Source organism: Perognathus longimembris, chromosome 9 (genome assembly GCF_023159225.1).
Source record: "Perognathus longimembris pacificus isolate PPM17 chromosome 9, ASM2315922v1, whole genome shotgun sequence".
NCBI classification, from domain to species: Eukaryota; Metazoa; Chordata; class Mammalia; order Rodentia; family Heteromyidae; genus Perognathus; species Perognathus longimembris.
Genome location: NC_063169.1, coordinates 47323730 through 47345779, shown reverse-complemented (window position 1 = coordinate 47345779; position 22050 = coordinate 47323730). Strand labels below are relative to the sequence as shown.

The following is a 22050-nucleotide window of genomic DNA, read 5'->3' as shown; positions in this document are numbered from 1 at the left end:
TCTAAACAGAAACATGTGATTTGGCCTTTTAAAAAACAAAATTTTAAACAAAAGCAGTTTTTAAAAACTGTACAGTAGCTATCATAATTGGTTTTTTTCTGTGTGCTTTATTTTCTCACACATTTATCGATTTTAAAATCATATGTAGATGAACCTTAACTCCTGAGATAAGAAAGAATTCAAAAATAGAAAAAAAAAAAAAAAGCCATTAGATCATTTGCTCCCTGGTACTGAAATTGGATCAGAAAAGCTCAATTCTGAAAGTAACCCAAACATTTCTCCCAGTCAGCACCCAGAATGATTACTAGAAGAGGAAAATTCTGGAAACAACAATATTGCAAACTCAAAACAAAATAAAAATAAAGCATTTGTTCTTGAGCCATGGGATGGCCTGAACTGTCTGAGTCACAAGTGCAGAACAGCATCTGTGGGTCCCGCATTTCCAGATTGTGAAGGTACCTGCTGACTTCCATGGCAGGTGCAAAGCAGTGTGGGCTCTTGCCAGCCCACAATGGGAATCTGCCTTCCACCTTCATAAATCTAATTATCTGGAGCACAGTCAGCAGTCTGAAATTGATTTCTTTTCACCTTCCTGTTATATTCTTGGCATAAAAATAAAATCTTTGTTAATTACTTATTTTCCAATGTCAAGATAGTTACCACCTGAGATCGAATGTGGTCAGTAAGAAGGAAAAAAAAAATCTATGTTCGTATAAGAAATCAGAGGATTGACTTTACCTCTGAATGAGGATATTAGATGAATATTAGAGGCAACAAATGTCATGCCTTTATTAATAACATCAAAAAATTAAAACAAAAAAACAGGCATGTATCTATACGTAAAGGTCTAGGTGGTTAATATTTTCATCTTTGTGGCTTATTGATCTCTATTACCTAGGATGCTAGTAGACACGTTAAAGATTAGCTAATGGTTGTTTTACAAAATAAAAAAAAGAAACAAATAATGACAGAAGGAATTTTCTAGGACTAGTAAGCATGCAAAAGGGGTAGGGTATCTACATGGAGGTAATTATGTTCTTCATGTGTGCTCATGACCTTATATGTGTTCATTGTGATACCCAGAGAAATCACTGGGAAAGTTGTATCACAGGGTGACACTAGAAGTGAACCAAGATGGATTTCTCAAACACTATATAATGCACTGGAAAATAAGGAAAAACATACTGAAGAATAAGGAGAAAAGATATAACAAGCAAATGGCAGATTTGAGTGCTAAATCCAATAATTAAATGGTCAATATATGCTAATAAAAGATACAGGTCCGAAGCTAGGATAGAAAGAACTACAAAAAATGACCATGCCATGTATTATGTATAATAAATTCACTCCACATTTAATGAAATGGTCAGATTGAAATATGTATGCTATGCAAGCATTCAAATAAAAATATATGTAGTTACATTTCTGAGCAAACCCTTTACCATGGTTATAGAATGCCTTACATAATGATAAAACAAAATCTACAAGAAAGACAGAATGATTTTCAATATGCACATCCCAAACATAGAAACGAACCTGAAGCAAAAGTTGAGGAAGTTAAAAAGTAGAAAATAGTGAAGGAAATCAAGGTATACCATGCCTAAATGTGTGATGCAGCAAATCAGTGAAAACAGGATGAAATTAAATATTTACAACTGAAGCAAATAGTAAAACAAAGTCTCAAACACATTACCAAATATCTTATGTCAAGAAAGGAGGAAAAGAAGAAAAGAACACAAACAAACAAAACAAAACCAGAAAAAATGGAAATAAAAAGAGAAAATAAAGATTACCAATGAAACAAAAGTAATTACAAAAGGGTCAATAAAATTTATATTCCTCTAACTATAGAAACAAAAATAAGAAAATGTAAATCATAAATATCGGGAATCAAAAAGAGAACCTCTCTTCAGACATTGCAGTTATTGTAAAGATAATAAGGAATATTACAAAAAGAATATTAACCAGTTGTAAGATATAGGGAAAAATGATCAATTTGTAAAAAATACCAACTGTTAAAACAATCAGAATAAAATACTCTTATAATCATTAAAATAAATTCATTATATGGAGAAACTGGATATTTTAGGTGAGAGAGGATATAAAATGCTACAGTCACTCTGGGAAAGAGTAGGGAACATTCTTAACATGCGATAACAAACAATTGAGATGCACACTCTAGCATATTAATGTCAAAATGAAAATTTATGTGCTTATTCCATTTGGCTGCTGTAATTTAATGCCACAAACCAGGGTGCTTGTGAACCAATTGAAATCTCTCCGTTTTGGTGGTCTGGGAGGCTGATGTCACGGTACGGACATATTTGAAATCTTGTGCCCACTCCATAATTCATAGATCAGTGACTATGGTAATATGGGATAGAGATCTCTCTGGGGTTCGTTTCATGTGGGCACCAGTCTTACTCATACTTGGGAGCCATTAAAGTGTCCTAAACACCCCCACAGTAGTATCACTTTCTAATATAACCTTGGAGGTTAAGATTTCCACATATGAATTCAGGGAAGCCATATACATTCAGCCCATTGCCTGCTTTCTTTCTCGCTCCCCAAAGTTCTTGTCTTTTCATAAAAATATTTCCATCTGTCCCAATAGCTTCAAAAGTTTGAACTTTCTTCCACTGTCACATTAAAAGTTTAAAATTCAGAGTCTCGTCTAAACATCATCCAAATCAACTATGGATTAGACTTACTGTAGAATTCATTCTGAAGAAAATTCCTTGTGTTTCTTAAACACAGGCACAGGACTCACCTTTTCACTCTGTCAGGGAAAGAGGGGCAAGAGAAAAGGAAGAATGTGATCCAAACAGAACTAAAACCTTAAAGATGGAGAATAATTTTCTTTCAGGGCTCATCGCAATAAAGGTACCACATTCTGGACTCACTAGGCTAGTGGTAAGGTATTTGGGGGAATGTCCTATTTTCTGAGTACATGTTTGTTTGTTTCTTTGTTTTTTTGTTTTTACACTTTCATCATTTAATAATGCTCAAGGAAAAGCTTGAACATGCTACATGTTGCATACTGGTTAGTAACCATCTTGGTTAAAAGTTCATTTCTGGTTCCTTACTCGTCACCACATCTGTTCTTCTTAGTACCTTCCCTAAGAAAGTTTAGAGAAAATAGAAACCAGAAAACTAACTCCAATTCCTGCTGGGTAGAAACTCTTCTTCAGACACTTCTTGTGTGGTAGGTGCTCATATCACTTGATTAAATTAGGACTCAAAACTATCCACTCATCCTCTGTATCTATGGTCTTCTTTCACTTGATTAGACTCATTAGGAGTAGCTATGGACTCCGGAAGTGGGTCCGAGCTTGGCCTCTGCTCAGTGAGGACCCCAGGCAGGGTCGGGCCAGGGTCCAGGACGCTCAGGTCCCTCCCAGGCCCCAGCTCCCAGCAGCACCATGCCGCCTCCGGGGATCACAGCACGGTCCCTTTAGAACCAGTCTAATGGATTGGATTTGACCCGTCACAAGTGGAAAAGACCTCAAGGGCTTGAAAGAGAGGCTGGTTGAAGTCACTGAAGAAGAACTGAAGAACATCCCACGAAAGAACATTGTTGGATCTAAGAGGGTCTGTTTATAATGTCAGCCCATACCCAGAATATCACCCTAGTGGAGAACATGAACGCGTGAGAGCAGCAGGAGCTGGTGGCACTGATCTTTCCCAGCAGGTTCACCGTTGGGTTAATTCGGAATCCATGCTGAAGGAATGCCTGGTTGTCAGAATAGCAGTGAAGCCCACTGCCCCGAAAGGTTTGCTTCGGAAGAGGCTGTTGACAGATCCGTCTGGCACAGAGATTCTCGCTTCTCCAAGCTCCCACTGGTTCCAAACAGACTCTTTCCTCACCGTCTTCATATATGCTAAGCAGAAGGATATCCGTTTAGAATCTAGGATCATTGATCCTAGGCCGCCTGACACAACAAGAAGCTCTTGTGCTGGGCGCGGCCTGCGACTGTGGGCGTCCATCTGCAGGCACCAGCTGGGCCCCATGTCTCCGCAGGCTAACCGTCGGGCACACAAAAAGTAAAGCCATACACACCTGCATCTGACTCCTCCGTCTCACAGTTCAAAGATCCCCTTCTTCCTAACAATAAATACATCGACTTTTGGATCCAAATCTCTCCTTCCAGGGGCTGGGGATATAGCCTAGTGGCAAGCGTGCCTGCCTCGGATACACGAGGCCCTAGGTTCGATTCCCCAGCACCACATATACAGAAAACGGCCAGAAGCGGCGCTGTGGCTCAAGTGGCAGAGTGCTAGCCTTGAGCGGGAAGAAGCCAGGGACAGTGCTCAGGACCTGAGCCCAAGGCCCAGGACTGGCCAAAGGAAAAAAAAAAAAAAAAAAACAACAACAACTCTCTCCTTCCAGACTCTTCACACGACAGCTTGACCATCTTCAGATGGGAGGTTTGGTTTCTGTAAGCAGTCCTGAGGGCAGTTTTAAAATATCCAAACTGCAGGAATTAGAAGATCTCTTTTTATTGGCAGAGGGAATGAGCTTCACACCGATGGTTAAAATTCTGAATTATGCTTTGACTAATATACCCAGTCCCAGGAAGATAAAGTTGATGTTCTTCAATAAAACACAAGATACAATTTGGAGAAGCCAATTGGAGAAATTAGCATTTAACAATGAAAGATTTGATGCTGAATTTGTTCTCTCAGCACCTGCTTTGGAATAGAATGGCAAACGAGGATACATTTCACCAGCTCTTCTTTCGGAGTGTTTGAAAAGAAATGTAGAAAACTCTAAAGTCCTCCTGTGCATTTGTGGACTGACGCCAAGCACTGAAGGCGAGATCAGGTGGCTGCACGATCTCCTCTTTTCCGTGGATGAGATCCATAGATTAACGGCATCATGAACTACTTCTGTCTCACATTCAACCAGGTTATCTTCCTAGAAGACTGGCATTTTTGTAAGTGAACCTTTCTTGTATGTCCTAAAGGTTAACTAGAGTCCAGGCTTCCATTTCTTAAGTGAAATCCAGTGTTCCCTCGCTGCAAGTAACTTCTTGGTCTTGGTTTTTATTACTGATATTTATCCTGGACAGCCAGTCTATGCAAGTTAATGTGCAGGATTCTGTGTTATGGTTCGCAAATTTCCTTACATTCAGATTGTTCTACCATACCACTTGTCAATGGTCACTTTGGTTATGTTTCTATGCTATTGTAATGTATTATTCGCAGTAGGTTCTATTTTACTCAGGAATTGATCATGTATGTCTTTGTTATTCATATTAAAATGTGAAATATGATAATTTATTATGACCCAAACAAAAGTTTTGTATGTATGGCATTCATTCAGAGTAGAATAAAATTATACGTCAGTACTTAAAAGAAATAGTAGCTATGCTACAAAGGTGTATGCATTCTTTTTACAACTACCCATTATTTGATTTCCGTCTTTTAAATAAACATATACCTGCAGAGAGACTATAAGTTTGAGTGTCTAAACTACCTTCACCATGGTAGATAATATCCAATATTTATATAGTCCTGTTGGCCTTTATTTAATAAAAGGCCTATACAAAAACCTTATCTCTGTGTATAAGCCTTAAACTTAAAACAGCTTAGCACCAAAAATGAAAAACAGAATATCTTATCCAAAAAGACTGGAAAACATACATTTTGTTAAACAATTACTTGGGTTATCCCTAGGTTTCTTTCTGATAAAACCTCCGGTCTTTGTTTAGCTAAAAGCATCCTGTGTGAAAAAAAAGGCTAAGTGAGAAGTTTGTTAAAAATTTGTGCCTCGAATAATAAAGAATCTGTGTTTTCTGGTATTTTCTTGAACAATCACTCATAGGAGCAGCTTTTCCATTCACCTTTCTGCCAAGGATACACTTGTATTTTGATCTTTAATATTAACTTTTCCTTCAATATTGTGTTTTTGTTTTTTATTTTCCAGTCCTGGGGCTTGAACTCAGGGCCTGAACTGGCTTCTTTTTGCTCAAGGGCAGCAATCTACCACTTGAACCACAGAGACACTTCCGGCATTTGTGTGTGGGGGTGGGGTGCTTAGAAATCAAACCTAGGTCTTTATGTATACGAAGCAAGCACGCTTGCCACCAGGCCGTATTCCCAGCACCTCTCCTCAATATTTTTAAAGCAAAAAATGATTATTTCATTAAAGTTGTGTATTCAAATTCAAAATGAAAGCAAGGACATTATTTTCTATGATTTATTTTCTTTAGCTGACACATTATTTGAGAATTGTGACATTTAAAAAATGTTGCAAAAATCTTTTCTGAAGAAATTGTTATAAAAAGATGTTTTCCTTTCAAAGCCGAGGAAGGAATTTCTGAGGACATAGTTATAGAGGAATAATCACAGGGAGCAAAATTGATAAAGCCAAATGATTTATTGTCTTTAAATATATACACATGCGAAGAACTTGGCTCTGATGATTTCGATGATTTAGAGAGTCTAGTCAGCCTTTGAGCCATTTTTCTGCCTGCAGCCCCAGGCCTTTGACTCCTCAAACTCAGCAGTGTTAATTGAACATGTGACCAAATGGGTCAGGGGGAGGGAACATTGTCTGATAGAACATCTGATTGTTCGGGTCCTGCTTGACAGAGTAATTATCTCAAATTCATCAATCTTTTCAGTTTGGACCAGAACGGAATGGGGCATTGATTGCCAAAGCCCCCAAGCTGTGTGGTGGAGTCTTCTAGTGGCCACGGCACCCCAGCCTCTACTGCGGAAGGTTCCACGTCGTCTTCCAGTGGGATTTCTTCAAAACCTTCCTGTTCCTCTCTAGATTCAATCTTCATGGGGCCTGCCAAGTCTGCCTGCATCTTGTCCTGGCACGCCACGCATTCACCTGCAAGACACAAAAGCAGCTCCTGCAGCTCCTGCTTCTTCTTCTTGTTCTCCTGAGACAGCAGGTGGACATGCTTATCTTTCTCCTGATGCAGCCTCTCCACAAATTCCATCTGCTCTTTACAGGCAACAATGGATTCTTTGATGGCAGTGATGTGCTCTGACAGCCGGCTGCATTGCTGTTGCAAGTCATCCACTTGACTCTGGAAGTCCACCTTGTCAGGCAGGTCGGGGATAAAGCAGATTTGCAGCTCCCTCTTAGGCACCTATGTGTCCTGCTTCCTCTTCCCAAACAGGCCATGAGTCCTCATCCTGGGGAAGAGGGCTTGTGGCTCCAGCTTGGTCTAACACTGGGCTCCCAGGTTGGCCAGGCACCTGCAGCGGGCCTGCTGCTCCTGCAGCTGCTGGCTGAGTTTTATCTTTTTAGATTCAGCAGCTGATAGTGTTTTCTGGTAAAAATCCCTCATGACTTGAGGGCTGTCCACATTGTCAGGGATGGTCACGTCCAGTGGGGTTGCCTCCTCCCCCCTTTCTTCCCCGTTGCTCACTCCTTGGCCTTCTGGAGGGAAAGCCAGGAAGCTCAGCTGGGCCTGCAGTTGATCCTTCTGTTACCTTGCTGTTTCTAGGCACATGAGAGTGTCCTGTAACTATTCCCTTTCTGTCTGGGCCAGCAACTTGCTCCTGCTTCAGCTGCTCCAGAAGCTGGGTCTGCCTCTGCAGGTGCTGCTGCAGGGCCTCCTTCTCGGAGCTCAGCTGCTGATTGGGGGCTGTGTGCTGATCACAGGTGGCTCTGAGTTCCCACAGCTGGGTCCTGTACTGGCCCTGCAGCTTCTGCACCTCCTGAGCTGCGTGGCTTGCTATCTCAGCCACCTCTTTCCATTTCTGCAAATCCTTCTCTTGCTGCTCCAGCCTCTCATGCAGATGTTTCTTCAGGTGCTGCTCTGAGCTCAGGGCTCTGGCGAGCTCCTCCTTCTTACCACTCAGCCTGTGGAAAGCATCCTGTAGCTGCACCAGCTGATCTTTGATCTCTCTGTCTTGCATCTCACATGTGTGCATCTTGCTGTCTCAGTTATCTTGTGCCGATCCTTGGCATGCCAAGGAATGGGTTATTTGGCCTTCATCTCCCATCTACACAGCCGCTCCTGTTGCTCCAGGTTCTGGAGACGGAGGCTGTGGTTTTACTGAACCTGAATGTGAAGCTGTTGCTTCAAGTCTTTTGACTCCTTCTGCATCTGGAAGGCCTGGGCCTGCAGCTGCTGCTCAGCCTGAGCTGGTCTTGCAGGGGGCTGCAGCTCTGCCAGTTGTTTTCTAACTTCCTCCAGGCTTACCTCCAGTTCCAACACTTGCCTCTCCCCTTGTTCTCTCTCCTCTCTTAGTTGCTTCATCTCTTCTGATTGCTGCTGGACCATCTCCTCCCACATGGACCTCTCCCTCCTCAGGTACTTCGCAAAGTTGTCTCTTTCCGTGTAGGGAGCCAACAGCAAAGTTCATCCTGACTTCTGGCTATACTCTCAAGAACATGCAAGGACATGGCTTAAGTAGATATAGGGAACCAAGAGCAAAGTTCTTCCTAACCTCTGGCTATGTTAGCTCAAGGCATGCAAGGTCATAGCTTAGGGAGCCAACAACAAAGTTCATCCTAACCTCTGGCTATGTTGTTATCTCAAGGACATGCAAGGACATGGTTTACTTGAAGGACAGTACTAATCGTGAGATGTTTTATTATGTCCACAAGAGTCTGTTTTATGTAAACCATTCAACCTCATCTTGTTTTACTGCCTGTTGTTATTTACCAATTTCAAGGCCTTCCTGTTTTCTTAAACCTTAGTTAATCCTATGCCATTTCCTGGTTCCTAAGCTGTATATAAGCTGGAAGTTAAGATTAAATGAGGCTGCAGTCTTGAATTACAATCTCGAGTGCAGACCTCCCATACCCCATCTTGGTCTCTTGTCTTTTTTCTCTTGTTTTGTATTTTTCCTTTTCTTTAATCCTCGCCCCCTTCATTCAGGATTCCCTTTCATTTTCGGCTGGCTCAGGCAAAGTGGTCCCCGAACAGGGACCTGATCACCTGGGACAAAGGCAGAGGACCCTGCTTAGGTAAAGATGTCCGAACACTTGGGAAGGAGAGTGGGAGAGAGAGTATTGTTGGGAGTAAGAAATTACGGGACAAAGTAAAGGCCACATGCTATACGTGCAGGCCCCCAAAGGGATGCTTCATGCCTGGGGAGTGAAAATTGGCCAAAGTCAGTTGGAATGTTTCTTTCACTTTATTGAGGAAGCATGCCCCTGGTTCCCGGAGGAAGAAAGCATTAACTTAGAAAGTTGGCAGAAAATTGGAAAAAAGATTCAGGAACATTATGATGCAAATGGCTGTGAGAAAACCCCAGTAGATGCTTTTATTCTCTGGAATCTGGTCCGAGACTGTTTGGATCCTAGACATGAACAGATTAGATTCAATAAGTCAATCGGAGAAACTGAACAGGGACATGATGAGTGTTGCCCAGCCCCGGAGCTTATGCAGCTATCTGAGAAGAGCTAAGAGAATTAATAATATCTGAACTCGCTGGGCTAGATATTAAGAAAGACTCAGATGGCTAAGACACTGAGGAAAAAAATATTCAATGAGCCTACTAAAGATAGATTGAACCACGTTGAGAGTATGTTGAAATCAGTTATAGCCCTATTGTCACAGCTTCATCCAGAACAACAAACTCCTTTAAAGGTAGATACTGGTGAGCCCCCGCCGACAGTCCTGGCAGACTTACAGCTCTCCTAGGCGTAGGCTGCTCACTGAGGCTAGGGAAATGATAACACCACTGAGGTAACATCTCCTGACTGAGCACTCTACTTCCATTTTAATACTCCAACCAGGGTGAGTGACCATTAGCCGGGAGCTTGGATTTCCCATAAGGCCACTAGGCCACTGTAAATCTTGGCTCCAAGTTCCAAGCCCCACTCCCAGGGAAAGCCACTGGGCTAGGTCAAGGGAATCAGCAATTGTGGGTGTTCGGAGTCCACTGATCTCTAGTTCAGCTCTGCTGGTCACTCATCAAGTGGGGGACAGTCTAAAATGCTTCAGGAAAGCTGTTCAAGCTTGAACCCAATCTTACAAATTTAAAATATTTTTATTTAACTTCTATGAGCGCACAGGTAGACCGAAGTTCTCTCTGTCTCTCTTTTTCTGCCTCTTTCTAAACTCTGCCTGCCTGTCTGCCTGCCTGTAACATAGGATGGGCTGGTACTAGCTTCCTTAGGTACCAATATTTGTTTAACAACTATTTTGAAAGACACAAATGTTTTCTATTCTTGTTATTGATGTTTGTTAAGCTTGAAGATTCGGTTAAGTTCTTCTTGTTGTTGGCTAAATCCTGTTTTCTCTAGCATTGACCACGTGGTGGGCAATAGATTTGGTTTTAGCAAGTGCCATCTTGGTTTCATCAAGGTTGCAAAAACTCTTGGAGGTGGACCCCACCCATCACCCAGGTGATGAGCATGTCAAATTCACAAGGCTGGGCAGGGACATGGAGATTCCAGCTCCTGGTAACCCTGCCCCCCACCCTGAACTCTGTGACTATGGCCATGCAATTCAAAGGTACGTTGCAATTCAAATGCTGGAAGGTGAAGGTGTCTTGCTGTGAGCCTGCTAAGGCTCTGACGAACTCCACAACCATTATGCCTTGCCACATGTCTGTGTTCTGTTCATGTCCTGTCTCCCATCTCCTGGACCTTCTCTGGTCATAACATTCCATCTCAGTTTCCCATGGGAGCTGAACTTGTTTCTCAAAATGTGGCTTCTCGGATAATCTGTGAAAATTTTGGTTTGCTGGAAAGGTTTTTTGTTTTCTAACTAACCACGTGGTTATAAAATATCGGCAAGGGCTGGGAATGTGGCCTAGTGGAAAGAGTGCTCGCCTCATATACATGAAGCCCTGGGTTCGATTCCCCAGCACCACGTATATAGACAAAAGCCGGAAGTGGCGCTGTGGCTCAAGTGGTAGAGTGCTAGCCTTGAGCAAAAAAGAAGCCAGAGACAGTGCTCAGGCCATGAGTTCAAGGCCCAGGACTGGCAAAAAATAAAAAAAAATAATAAAATAAAATATGGGTAAAATAATATCATTTGCCACTGGAATTCCAGAAAACTTACATGGCCATTTAAAGAACAATTCTAAGCACGCCCCAAAGCTTGTGCACAACTGTCTGTCTGTCTGCCTGTTTATCTGTTGGTAAAACTTAAAAATTTTTAAACCCAAACTGATAAGGTTTGGGTGCAAGCAATGTGTCTAAGTAAAACTCCAAAAGGTTCTAATATGCAGCACGTGGTATAAGTACAATGATGAGAGACAGAGACCAGTGTTATTTATGTCTATCTTTGCTAAAAGTCAAGTGTACATCTGATCCTGACAATTCTTTGGTATAGATTAAGATTTTGCTTCTCTTTTTTCCTGTGCTCTCATAAACTCTTTAAGATCAAGGGACCAGAGTCATTTTGGAACGAGTGTGCAAAAATGGCTGCTAACCTAGATTTTCCTGACCCAGGATTAATATTTTGCTTTATAGGATGCAGGTCAACATGTGTGCTAGCTGTGTGGACTGTGGCAGTTCGTGGCTACAGGAAGCTGCCTCCACAGTCTGTTCACAAACTGCCTGGTTTCACTACTATTCTTTATTTTCTCTCTCTTGCATGGAAAACTGCTCAGGGAATCTAGGAGTCCTGTAAAGATTTTGACAGGCCCAGAGTGCTACTGCCCTGGCTCTGCCTGCCCCAAGATTAGAGTTAGGTTTATAGCAGACCTCTCATGACAGAGTTGCAACCGAGACTTACTCCAAGGTTAAAAGCATCAGAGTTGTTTGGTGGCCACAGAGTTGCATTAGGGTAGCATTGGTGTCTTCCCCCTCCATGTCTTAGAAACTGTAGTGACTGCTGCAAAGACCTTTATTTAGTCTGTGTGAATTTTGTGTCTAGGAAGATGGTTAAAGGCCCAAGCCTTCAAAAATCTATTTAAACCAGTAGGGCACCAGCCTAAATTTGTAGGCAACCCAGCAGGAGGTGTGACAATCTATCCAGGAGACTCTGAGAGATGCCAATACAGCCTTGCCCAGATCCAATCCATCTCTCTTGCCTGCCTCCGTCACACATGACTAAGGAGGCCTGCTGATTTGGGATGGAAGACACAGCCACTTCAGATCCACTGAAGCTGAGACTTTTACATTGTCTTGACCCTTTGCCCTCTTGATTGTTATTCATTTGTGTTTTCTTCCACCTGCTGGTAAAGTTAAATGATATGATTTGATTTGATGACACATGGATCTCATTCAGTCAGCTGTTCTCTAAGTGTTACAGCAGAGCTCTGGCAAGTATTTGTTGCTCAATTCTCAACAAGTTACAGGTAAGCTCTATCCTATTGTTCTCCTGTTGCTTTAATTGGAAATAAAAAGGACTTTTATGGCTAAGACTCCTTGGATTGCAGTTTGAAGCCAGCCCGGGCAGAAAAAACAATATTCCTCTAAAACTCCATCTCCCAACTAACCAGCAAAGAGCCAGACTGAAAACTTGGCCCAAGAAAACTAGCTAGATGCTAAAAGCAGCACAGTGGCTCACGTGGTAGAGCACTGGCCTTGAGCAGACGTGCTCAGGGACAGTGCCCATGCCTTGAGTTCAAACCCCGTAATTGCCAACTGGGACAAGCTATCTAGGCAGTGAGCACCTAGACGTTCAGGATGAGATCAATCCTGACAACGAGGAACTATGGAGAGGAGTAAGAGGAGATGAAGTCTCATGTTAAATGGAGTCAATTTAAACTTGCCCCAACTGTACTACCTTCCTACCTGTGCCCTCCAATGGCATTACCCCTCGAGGTTTAGTGGCCAACAATGTTTGACAAATGGGTGTTACCCACATTCCCTCTTTTGGACGGCTTCGCTTTGTCCATGTTACCATAGACACCTACTCTAATTTTATTATGGCTACTCCTCTTGCCGGGGAGGCTAGCAAACATTGTATTTCCCATGCCTTATGCTGCTTTGCCACTATGGGACGTCCTAAAACATATTAAAACTGATAATGGTCCGAGATATGTCGGATAAGCTTTTCAAACCTTTGTAAATCTTACCAAATTGTTCACTCCACAGGAATTCCCTATAAACCTCAAGGTCAAGGAATTGTTGAATGGGCCAACGGTCTGTTAAAACACCAAATTTCTAAATTAAAAGGGGGGGAATTATACCCCTCCTCTCCTGTTAATATTCTTTCTCATGCTTTATTTGTACTAAATTTCTTAAATTTGGACTGCAATGACCTTTCTGCCGCACAGCGGAAAAGAGAGAGCAAAGAGCTTTTGCCCAAGTTAAGTGGAAAGATCCTTTAACAGGCATTTGGCATAGGCCTGATCCAATATTGACATAGGGTTGAGGACATGTCTGTTTTTTTTCACAGGATGAAAATGACGCCCACTGGCTACCTGAGAGTTGTGTTTGGATTGTGGAAGCTCATCAGAATGGTACAAGCACTGACCCACTGGGCTTATGTACCAGATCCACCGATTGTACAACCTGCTACTTGGGAAGGAGCTGAGGTGTTCGTCCATGTCAACAGATCAGCATATGGTACAGCTCCAGATCCTTTTGTCCAACAGGTTAAAATGGGAGATTTTGCAGATTCTGGCATTGGAACCCCTTTATGTTTTACAACTGACTCCAACAGTCATATTCCAGGCTGTACTGTAATGCAATCCATGAATCATCGAATTTGGATTCCTGATAACAGTCAAGTGTGTAATATATGAATGACTTCGTTGCCTACTGGGTTCCCTGTACATGCTAATTCTACATCGTCCTTCATGATATCTCGCTGCATCAATTCTTCTCAAATTGTTGAATCCATGGGAGAACTGCACCCCATAAAGTGTAGACATGAGCATCCTTCTATAACCAATATTTCAAGAACTAATTCTCAATTGATGGACTGGTCAGGAGCCAATCTCACCAACAAGTACAACCCAGGTCTGTGATGGATGAATGGACACCCTCAATGTCATGTCTGGATGTTAGTGGCTGCCCTAAATAATATCTGCTGGCCCACTTCTTTCTTTTTAAAAAATATCATGAGTTGTGTAACACCTCCTTATGGCATTATATATGGACCTTTTAATATTTCTATGGGAGCCATGTGTTTCAATGTTACTTGCACTACTAACTGTTCTTTTACAAATTGCTTGTATAGTGGTCTTACTGATTCTATAATTGTTATTAAGCAGCCTCCATTTGTCATGCTTCCTGTGAACATATCTAAAGCTTGGTATAAAGAAACAGGTATTCAAGTGTTAAAACATTTAAAAGAACTGTTTGAACAATTTCAACACTATATCCCTTCCTTGACTAATGTTAAGGGGCTACTAATGACATTGCTCAGTCCGGGAATACTTTTACTGGTGGTTTTCCTATGCCTTCCTTGTATTGTACGTATATTGCAAAACTCTTTTTTGAGTTTAGCAAGCCAGTTGCATAAGATCAAGCTCCAAGTAAATGAATTTCCCCTGAGAGAAACTGCAGACAGAGACGGGTAAGAGGGGGTCCCCGGTCTGACCGCCCTAAGACAGGGCCTTCAGCTTTGCTCTGAAGAAGTTCCCTATGAGGGGTAAGGCAGACAAGGCGACCCACCCAACCTAAGACATGTGGGTTCGCTTCTTTAAACAAAGATGGGGGAGATGTAGGGAGCCAACAGCAAAGTTCATCCTGACTTCTGGCTATACTCTCAAGAACATGCAAGGACATGGCTTAAGTAGATATAGGGAACCAAGAGCAAAGTTCTTCCTAACCTCTGGCTATGTTAGCTCAAGGCATGCAAGGTCATAGCTTAGGGAGCCAACAACAAAGTTCATCCTAACCTCTGGCTATGTTGTTATCTCAAGGACATGCAAGGACATGGTTTACTTGAAGGACAGTACTAATCGTGAGATGTTTTATTATGTCCACAAGAGTCTGTTTTATGTAAACCATTCAACCTCATCTTGTTTTACTGCCTGTTGTTATTTACCAATTTCAAGGCCTTCCTGTTTTCTTAAACTTTAGTTAATCCTATGCCATTTCCTGGTTCCTAAACTGTATATAAGCTGGAAGTTAAGATTAAATGGGGCTGTAGTCTTGAGCTACAATCTCGAGCTGCAGACCTCCTGTACCCCATCTTGGTCTCTTGTCTTTTTTCTCTTGTTTTGTATTTTTCCTTTTCTTTAATCCTTGCCCACCTTATTCAGGATTCCCTTTCATTGCCGGCTGGCTCCGGCATTTCCAACCTCATCATCTTCACCAGCCTTCTGAGGTTGTCCACTTGCCTTTTGAGCACTGTCCGCTCCTCTAGTGCTTTTTGAAGCTTGTCAATTCTATTCTTCATGTTGACCTTCTGGTCCGGAGCACTTCCAGCTTCCTTTGCAAATCACTGTTTATTTCCTCCAAATCACAACTCCTGCTCTTTTCGTGGTCTTTGGTGAGTTGTGGGTTCTTCTTTTTAGTGTCATCCTGCTGGGTGGTGACTGGGGACAATGCTCTCTCTAGCTCTCCCAGGTGCTGCTGTGAAGCCTGCAGGTAGCTGGTGAGACCTTTATGCTCCATTTTTATATTGTTGGCCACCTGCCGTATGTGGGGCAGGGCAGAGTGTAAATTTCGTGCTTCTGAAACCAACATCTGTGTGGTTAGCTGTGGACTTCCAACTCTGTTTTCAGTGCTTCTTGATCACGGACTATCTTCCAATTCTTTTGTTGTTGTTCATGCTGCAGGTGTTTCTTTTCCTTCTTCAGTTGTTTGATCTCACTGGAAAGTTGTTGGTTTCTTAACTTGCTGGAGTCCAGGGCAAGCACCAGGTGTTGGTAGCGCCTCTGCAGATCCTCAGTGTTATTGAGACCTGTGAGACTCACAACCTTGGCAGCTCTGAGGCTGCACAAAGGCAGGGGAGGCTCAGGGAAGGCATGGTCTTTGGCTGGCTCCTCAGTCGATTGACCGTCCCCAGTAGTGTTTGTCTTGGGGTGACCGCCCTTTATAGTTTTCTTCTCTGTGTGGAATTGTGCAGGTCCTCTTGCAGGGCAATTCTGCTGGTGTTCTTGCTGTAGTGGATTTCCTGCATCTGGTTCATTTTGTCAGGTTTCTTCAGACTTCCGAGCACCAGGATGGCAGGGAAGACAGAGGCGCCACATTCCCAGCTGGTCTGAAATCACCTCTACAAACACTAACAATGTCGATTTCCTACTATAGCTCCTAACTCACTCGGACTCTCACAGTCACCACTCAGCCGCCTCTACCTCCCTCAACAGCTGCGAGTGGTGTAAGCCAACAGAGGGAATGCCAGTGCCACTAGGTATCAGAGGATGTGGGCGTGGTCCCAAGTCTGGCATCCCATTGGTCAGAGAGAAGTGTGAAATAATAGAGGGTGTGGCCATAATCTTGTGATCCAGGCAGAATGGGTGGAGTCCTGATGGGAGCTGCTCCTGCAGCCCTATGGTCATCTAACTCTGTCTAGGGTGCTTGTGGGCAATAGTGGGACTTGCTTTAGCTGGACAGGTGCTCAGCTGGACAGTTTTACAGGTACCTTTCCTGGCTTCCCTCACATAACAATTGTGGCCAATAAATAGACCCCCACAGCTTGTACCAATGGCTCTGATGCCCCGCCCCCTCAAGCTGATGATCACATTACCCATTGGTTTTCATGTCCAATCAAATCAGTGACTTGATTCTCTTTGGGGGCCCGAGGCCCCCCCCCTTCCCAATCAAGCAGGAAAGGTACAGCAAATCCATCAGATAGAAACAGGCTGCTTGAACAAAGGTCTGGGCGGAAAAGCTACAATAACACAGAACAAGGAGGGGTAACCATAACAAAGAATTATGTCCCTGTTGACCACATTAATTAACACCTGGTAAATCTTATATTTAGGGGGATTTCTGAATATCTCTGAAGAATCCATCATGAGCCATTTGTTGGATATTGTCCCACTGCCTTTTTCACATGAGAATGATGGATCCCCTGCCAATTTCCTGTATCTTCAAACTGATGGTGGAGTTGGCACTGCGGAGTAAGGTCCTTGTCACTTGGGCTCCAATTCAGGAGCATGATGCCTTTTTACCCAAACTAGCTGTCCAGGGAACAAAGAGTGGATGAAGTTTTTCTCAGGGGGCGGGGGGGGGGGGCAGTGGGCCTTGGCCTCTAAAGGACAGCCATGTGAAAGAACTCCTTGCCAAACCTGCAGTGACTGTACTAGGTTATAGTCAGACATTTCTGTTAATATAGGTTCCCCAAGTTAATGAAGCAAAGAGAGTAGTATCCCAGAAATATTCACAAGGGAGTGAATCTTTTACCATATGGGGTGTATCTGGCTTGAAGCAGTGCAAAGGGGTGGGGCTTACCCTGTCCTAGCCAGTCTCTGTAATTAGTTTCCTTTAAGATCCTATTCATTCTTTTCAGTTGTTCTTAACTCTAATATAAATTCCAGTTTATTATTAGGGCCTTAGCTAATAATTGAGTATCTTGGGTGTTGAAGGCCTGGCCATTGTCGCACCCCACTGCTATGGGTAAGCCAAATTGAGGTATTTCATGAAGTAATTATTTCACTGTTACCTAAGTGGTTTCAGTATTCATCGGGAATTCCTCAGCCCAGCTTGAAAAATTTTCCACTAGTACTAACAGATACTGATACCCGTACTTTCCAGGCTTTACCTCCCTGAAGTTCACTTCCAAAAATTCACTACGTGAGGTTCTTCATATACATGCCCTCTCCACATGTTCCTCTTTCCACCATTTATCTCAATGGTTTTCAAGACAGTTTTAGGCAGTAGCCCAGAGCAATTAGGTATAGACAAAGAAGGCTTTAGCCTGTGACCATTTTTCACAAGTGCCTTCTCCACACTTGCACATTTGCTACCACTGTTTGTCATGCCTCTTTCTTTAATCCTAATGACTAGTGGCTCTAGAGGCCCCAGTGCATTCAGGGTGTCCTCCTAAGTTGCTTGGTTACCCTGATTGTTTCCCTGAACTTCAGGGGACTTTAATTTCTTTAATGCCTCATTAGGACTCTGATCCTCATTCTGGAACTTGGAGACTTCTTCCATTTTTTTCTCCCAGCCTTGCTTTCATGGTCCCAACCTCCTTCTCAAAGGCATCCTTTGCCTGATAGCATCCTGCCACTGGCACTGAAGAGTTCCTTTGACTGTCCAACTGCTAAAGACAGCTCTGTGGCCATATCCATCCCTTTGCCCTTCTCCTTGTTCTTGACCTCATGCACTTTATGCTCATGGGGCTGTTGACCCAGCTTGTGCTCTTAGTGGTGTTTCATGGCCAGCCTCTCCTGTTGCTGCTGAAAATGCTCATGCACCTGGCTTCATGCTGCCATGACAGCTCTTCCTGTTGCCTCTGGAACTGGGCGATGATGATCTGCCACTGGATCTGCTGCTTCTGTATTAGACTTCATGTGGCAAGAATCTTGGTAGTCTTTTTCTGCCTTTTCCTCTAGTAGCTTTCCTTTCTCGTTCTTCATTTCAGTGTTTTTTTTTTTTTTGCGGACCAATCTTTCAGCCGTTTATTTTGCTCTGCTGTTTTTCTGCCTATTGCTCTTTCTGTTTGCCCAGCATTCCTCATCAAACCACCTGTGTCCTTAAACTCATTCTGAAGTGTTGCAATTTCTTTCTAGAGACTGTTGCTTTCCAGCTCACATTTCTTGGCCTCTTCTTCTCTGGCACAACACTTCTGTGTCTGCTCTGCTAGCTTCTCTTTCAGTTCAACAAAGTTGGATTTTAGAGCCCTTAGCTCCTCATCAAGTTTCTTAGGAGATATGCACACAGTTTCCTGGGGGCCAACGGGCTTATTTAACCTGTCATTTTTCCATCTTTCTCCTCCTTGGACATTCTCTACTCAAATGTCCATTTTTCTTTCTTCATCTTTTTTTTTTTTTTTTTTTTTCCCAGAGCTGGGGACCGAACTGTGCTGGCCTTGTACTTGTCAGGCAGGCGTTCTTCTGCTTAGCCAGATCCCCAGTTCTATCAATTTTTCTTGAAATAAGCACATTGTTCTCATCCTAGATGTTCCCTAGTGCCATTTGCAAATGAGCTATGTTGAGGGATTCTTGATCCTTGTCGTATTGGTGCTGCTAAAACTTGAACGACCTTTTAAACTGCTTCTCCTTTAGGGTGTCTGTTGTCAAACACCCACTAGGCAAGCGCTACCAGCTCACATAAGCTTTCCCTCAAACCTTTCTAACCTTTGAAGCCTTTTTCCAATGTCTGGGATCGACTGGGTAAAGAAGGCTATGTTGCAGGCTCTTTGGTTTTCTGGGGCATCAGGATCTATAGGTGTATAGGTCCTATAGGCCTCCAGGGTCATTCAAGAAAAGCAGCAGGGGAATCACTGGGAAGCTGTACAGTTTCAATCACCGTAGATAAATTACTTGGCTTCAAGGCTGTTGCCCCTATCCCTGCTAACAGACTCTGGTGATAATTCTTAAGTGCCTCCCTACCTTGATCATTGATATCCAACCAGATTGAGCAGGTACGAGGAAAACTTGGTTTGAAAGAGTCTCGGTCATCATTGGGGGAGCCATCTGCTCTAAGGAATGCCTTGAATGCACTCTGCCAGATGTGCTCTATTTCTTCCAAAAATGTCAATTGAGAATAGGTGCTGTTACTGGTGTTATGGCTCAAGTGGTGGAGCTCTAGCCTTGAGCAGAAGAGCTTAGGGACAGCACTCAGATCTGGATTTCAAACCCCATGAGAGAGAGAATAGGTGCTGTTATTTGACACACATGGCAGACTGCACATCTTTTCTTTCATGATGTCTCTTTAGGTCTCCACACCTATGCACCCGCTATCACATGGGTACTAATTATGGCGAAATATGTCATATCATACATTCAAGTATAAAGTAACCTCTCAGTATAGAGAACAATGAAATATATACATAGAGAAAATAAACCTCACCAGAACCTTCAGAGCCTCTTATTTACTCCCGGCAATCGCCTCTCTCTCTTTTTTTTCTTCCCCAAAGTGACTTCCCTGCATTTTTTGTGTTCTTTATTTCATAGCTTTCTTAATGGTTTGTTGATATTTGCAACTGTACAAAGCAAATTAAGTTTGTAATTCTTACTTTAATCAAGATAGGAAGAATCTAGTTTGATGTTTGAGTGAAATCTTTAGGCCTATGATCCATACAAAAACCTTTATCCTCCTCCTTTTGATCTTTCTATCCTGAGTACATATTTGATCACACAGTAATTTGCATATGAGTATTTACAGCAGCTTTATTCATAGTATTCCAAAACTGGAAGCAGCCCAAGGGTGAATGGCTAAACAAACTGGTGCATCCACACTATAAAACACCACTAGTGCTAAAAGGCAGTAATCTGTTTATAGAGGCAGCAACTTGGATGAATCCCTAGGAAATCAAGCTGAGTTAAAAAAAGAAAACAGGCAACCCCAAATGGGCACATGCTATATAATTCCATGTGTGTAACATTTAAAAAAAATTATTCATGCTTAGAAATGAAGACCAAAGAATATGTTACCAGAAAATAGAACAGGGAGGGGAGGGAGTAGATGTGGTTTTAAATAGCAACATAGGGATCATTGTAGTTACCAAACCACTTAATTATGATTCATTAAACTATATACATGACAAAGCTGGGTAGAACTACATACATGTACATAAACACATACAAATGTAAACATCATGCAGCAAGTCTGGATAACATTGGTGATTGTGTCAGTGAGATCATGGTTATGATATTTTACTTTACTATTGAAAAACAAAACTAAAACTGGAGTTCAGACTTTCCTGAAATATAAGACAGAGAGATTGTGCTGGCTTAAGTAAACTTCCAGGCAAAACTAATAAAGGCTTTAAAAAATGGTTGCTTCATATGGTCATTTAAAATGATGCTTATCGAAATGAACACCAAGAAATGGAAACAAGAGGGTTTTATTATTATACTATTTTCCTTCCTATTTTTTCTTCTCTTTTCTTCCCCCCCCCCTTTTTTTTTGGCCAGTCCTGCGGCTTGGACTCAGGGCCTGAGCACTGCCCCTGGCTTCTTTTTGCTCAAGGCTAGCACTCTGCCACTTGAGCCACAGCGCCACTTCTGGCCATTTTCTGTATATGTGGTGCTGGGGAATCGAACCCAGGGCCTCATGTATATGAGGCAGGCACTCTTGCCACTAGGCCATATCCCCAGCCTCCTCTTTTCCCCTTTTGTCAGTTCTTTATTTCTGTACCCTCAGTCTTATATGTAAGTTTATCTGATTTGGGGAGGAGGAGCACAGAAACAGTGGGACAAAGGGTGAACTAATTCAGCAGTGATACTCAATAGACACTATGTTGAAAACTATAAAACTGGGAGGAGGAGGAAGAAAAGGAAGAACTGGGAGAAAATGAGGGAATGGGTGACACTGTTCAAAAAGAAATGTACCCATTACCTGACTTATGTAACTGTAACCCCTCTGTACATCACCTTTACAATAAAAAAGGAAAAAGGTTGCTTAATCTAACCTTCAGAAGTCTTCAAGGGTCTTTGATAGTAGACCCAGTAGCTGCCAAAACTTAGGAACTTCAAAGAACTGTATTCTGCTTGGTACACGTTACTTTGGAAGATAACCCCAAGTTCAGAAGAAGAGAACCTGGGCTATAGCTTCATATATCACTTATATCATGCCTTTCTCAGCCACAAGAACCATGAGATAACATACATATGTTGTTTTCTAAGTCTCTTAATTTTGCAACCCATTGCCTAGCATAGGAAACTAATATATGAGGATGCAAAAGTGAAAAAATGAAAGAAATATATAATGTCCACAAAATATACATTACCAACAAGGGAGAAAGTATGTGTAGCTCAACAATATCCTCATTTCTGTAACTGGTCATGGGTTGTAATTAAGATTTCTGCCAATTTCATGCCTCACTATCCTCAATCAGCTCCTTTGGTTGGGGTAAAACAAATCTTAATTACTACAAAGTCTGAAACCTGGGTAATGTTACTTTAATTTGGTCGTTTTAATTTAATTTCCCATTAAATTGTATTACTGGACCAAAAAGAAATAGTAAAAGATATTAAGAGATTACAAGAGATTCTCAAGAGAACTACCGCAAATTGCGAGGCACAAGGTAGTTTTGATAAACAGAAATTTATCCTTTGACAGTTCTGGAAGCCAGAAGTCCAAAATCAAAGGATGTCAAGACCACT

General features: G+C 42.4%; 1 pseudogene; it reads left to right on the top strand.

The window, feature by feature from the left end:
- The first annotated feature begins 3453 nt into the window (after nt 1-3453).
- LOC125357583 lies at nt 3454-5067 on the top strand (annotated as a pseudogene).
- The last annotated feature ends 16983 nt before the right edge of the window (nt 5068-22050 follow it).